Genomic DNA, 3,722 nt, shown 5'->3' on the forward strand with positions numbered 1-3,722 from the left:
GGGAGCTGCATGGGCAGCAGGGCTGTGGGGGCAGGGGACTGCAGATCAGGAGTGATAGACACCAGCAAGGCTGGAGTGGAGCAAGGACCTGTGGGTCAGGAGGGGCACTGGCAGGGCAGGGGGGCTATGGCTTGGGAGTGAGGGGTACCGGGGGCAACTTTCCCTCTAAACAGTGCAGCATGTGTGACCATGCAGGGGCAGGCACTGTCATGCCACACTGCCAGGTGCGCCTGCGCACGCCATCCAGCTTAGAGGGAACGCTGCCAGGGGGGTAAGGGACTGTGGGTCAGGAGCATGGGGCATAGGCAGGGCCACGGTGATGAAGGTCGGGAGTGAAGGGTATCAGCAGGAACAGGGAGGCTGGGGGGCTCTGGTTTGGGAGTGAGGGGCAGGGGTAGGGCATGGGCATAACACTGCCCCCTCCCCCAGTCGTATTACACCCTGCCCCCCCAACAGGTGTCCTCTTCTTTTAAACTGGAAATATGATAACCCTAGGCTGTATTGGCCTTAACTACAGTTTTAATTCCCCAGCCCCATGGCATTTCTCCCAATATTGCTGAAGTGTATAACTTGTTTTAAACCCTAAGAGCACATAGTATTTAAAAGCAGAAAGTGCAGTGGTTGGTTCATGATAAACATCAACATAGTCAAGAAAAGCAACAGTCTTGGACATTGCTCATTTACACGTGTAGAATGCCAGCAGCAAACTGTGATGTTGCCACCTGATGCAAAGCCTGCTCTTAAGACTGCAACTGAGCCCCAAAGCAGCACCCTTCTGGTCCATTCATCTCCAAACATTCCCTACACCAGCTTTATGATGTCAAGCACCAAAGAACAATGTACAATGCAAAAGGAGACTACAGACAGCGAGGAGGGCTTATTCACATTAGCACAGATAGGGACCAGTTGTCAAACAGTGAATTATATGTCATTTACAGTGAGCAATGTGGTAGTCAGCCAACTCTGCCCTGCTCATCTCTTACATGTCATCAAGAAACATGCAGCGCTAGGCTTTTAAGATTTTTAAAGATAACATTGAACCTGTTGCTGAAGTTGACAAACCAGATGGGATTGTCATTTATACAAGTCACTGAGCCCTGGATTTATTGTATCAAACAGTAGCATCAATACAGTCTGGGCAGTTAACAAGTGATTGCACACACACATTACAGTACTTGTAAACTGCTTTCTGATCAGTGATTTTCCATTTGGATTTCAAACATAACTTGATCCAGACCTTTAGTGGCCCAACATTCATTACACTTCATCCTCATATCCCAAATTGTGATGGTGATGTGGTGCCCCTTCTCCTCCTCTCTATCAGCACGTCAAGTGCAATAATTTATTTAGCCAGAACTAGCTACAATATTAAAAGAACTACTGAAAGCATCTGAAGAACAGTCCTTTGAGGCAGGTGCAAGTCCCCATTATCCAGATATATTGGGAATATCTTGAAAATGCCACTGTAATAGCACCAAGTGTGCCATTGTTAACAACAGCAGACTCGTATATGGAAGGCATCACGTGTAAACTGCCCTCCAATTTCCATCTCAGAGTCAACGCCAATGAAAAAGCCAATAAAAACTGCTTTTGTTCACAGCAGTTTGACCTCCAGGTTTCTTTTTCCCCTGTAACATCTATGTTTGATCTCCACCAAAAAAAAGTCTTTCTACTGGTTTATAGATAGGTACAACTGCTTCTAAACTCATATAGGCTGCTGTATGTTTTATAATGGCTTATCTGCTACACTCCAGGTCTTAAGCAAGCGGGTCTGACAGAAAGACTATACATAGATCATGAATATGTTCTCCTCACTCCTTTCCTTTTATATTTCGTCCTTTTTTATGTGACTGACTTGTTTGTTTGTTTGTTTTGGTTCCTTTATGTTATAGCCATTGTGCTGAATACAAATGAGACAATAATCAGTGCCATCATTCTTGTTTTTAAACTGGGTATATTCAGTAGATCACTTTTGATTATATTTCCTCTAATGTATCTGGGCTCATCCATTTCTTTTAGACACCACCCAAACTTTCACTAATTTATAACTGCATTTCTTGAATGAAATGATAAGTTACTTACAGTCTTAACCTACAAAATATAGCATTTGGAGGGGTTCTTTTTTGTTGTGGTTGCCAGTATTTTAAAACATTTGGAAAACCAAAACTTTTGCAGTATTTCCCACTGTTACTTTTTCATACAATAAGATTGAAATACAAAATACTAGGAACCACTTAATAAAAATATTATTATAAAAATGTTGTTTGCTCAATATAAATGTTATTTATGCACAAACTTATGCAAAGCCTGTTCAAATCTACCAATAAATAATTAGTAAAATGTAGAGAGCTTAACTAATGTCACATACCTCTAAATATTTGTACTAAAACTGTAAAATGAAAGTAATCATTTTATAGGGCTATACTGGTCTAAAACTCAAATTTCCCAATTAGGGAAGTGATGGCAGTCGTGCAAATAAACATCTCCAAAAATAGTTGTCATGTTCAGTTGCTGCTATAATATTTTTATACAAAATACTGGTTCATCTTATTTGATTTGCAGGCATCAAGGACCATTTAAAATTATTTGACTGAGAAGTAAACAAAAATCTTCCCCAGGGAAAGTTTACCAAATCTTAAAAGACTGAGGTAGACGATTAAGAGCCGACACAGACTAGGTATAGAATTTTCCTGTTTCTTTTGAGAGAGAAAAATCTTCTCATTGGGAGTTGCAGTTGTAGTCAAGTTTTCAGCTGCTGTGCAGATCAGAGAACTTGATTTTGCATGCACACTGTCCAGGATGGAGAGAAGAATTTAACCTAGCATCGTTGTTCTCATTTTATCTACAGCCATTGACATGTGGCAAAACAGAGGTATGATTTTACATCCCAAACATACTCCTTATATCCATTGTCAGCCACTTGCGCAGCTGGAAGAAATGTCACAGGATAACAGTTTGCCCCATATTTTGTACTCTAAAACTACTTTGTATTTCAATTGCAAGAGAAAAATATTCTGTTCTGCATTACAAGAAATAAGGGCAGCTATCTAGCTTGAAAAGAAAGGAGGTACTTTGGATCTGAGCCCCCCCCGCAGCCCGTTTTTTTCCCCCTACTGAAAACTATAAATCCAGCACTAGGATACATAATTCCACCGCTCTCCCAGCAGAATCCAGGGCGAGCGCTCCAGATGATGTATGGCTATTCTCCTGATTCAGATGACAAATCTCAGCGGAGCAGGTGCCACGGGGCTCTCGCCTTCCTTCCGAGATCCCTTCCTAGGCTGCGGATTCATTCCCAGCCCCGATGACTCCGGGGGAAGCAGGGCGAGTGCTAATGCGTTGTTGCACATTTCACACCCTACAAGTAACCTGCAAGGGGGGGAGGGGGTCTGATGGCTTTGCAGTCCCGATGCTGTCGCCAGTGTCGGGGGCTAGAGAAGGCAGCCCCGCTCGGCCGGGACAGGCAGGGCGAGCTGGAGCCCGGGGCACCCAGCAAGTCTCCCCCCCCGCCTGCCCAGCCCCCGCCTCACCTCCTCCGGAGCCATGGGGCGCCCCGCTCCCGGGCGGCGGGTCCGGGCTGCAGCCGGCGCTTCAGCCCACGGTGCCGGGGCTGGGGATGCGGCCGGCGGCCGAGGCTGCTCCGGAGAAGAAGCGCATCAGCAGCCGCTGCTCCATGGCTGGGTCCGCAGCGCCGGCGGCCGGGAAGGACGGAGCGGGCGGGC

General features: G+C 45.4%; 1 protein-coding gene across 1 annotated transcript in view; it reads right to left on the minus strand.

The window, feature by feature from the left end:
* LOC109324257 (heparan sulfate glucosamine 3-O-sulfotransferase 1-like) overlaps window positions 1–3,716 on the minus strand; it is a 123,351-nt gene extending 119,635 nt beyond the window's left edge. The window contains exon 1 of the mRNA XM_019556219.1: window positions 3,531–3,716. The gene's annotated coding sequence lies outside the window, so the exon portion shown is untranslated. The remainder of the gene's footprint in view (window positions 1–3,530) is intronic.
* Between the last annotated feature and the right edge of the window lie 6 nt (window positions 3,717–3,722).

Source organism: Crocodylus porosus, unplaced genomic scaffold (genome assembly GCF_001723895.1).
Source record: "Crocodylus porosus isolate Cpor-Errol unplaced genomic scaffold, CroPor_comp1, whole genome shotgun sequence".
NCBI lineage: Eukaryota > Metazoa > Chordata > Crocodylia > Crocodylidae > Crocodylus > Crocodylus porosus.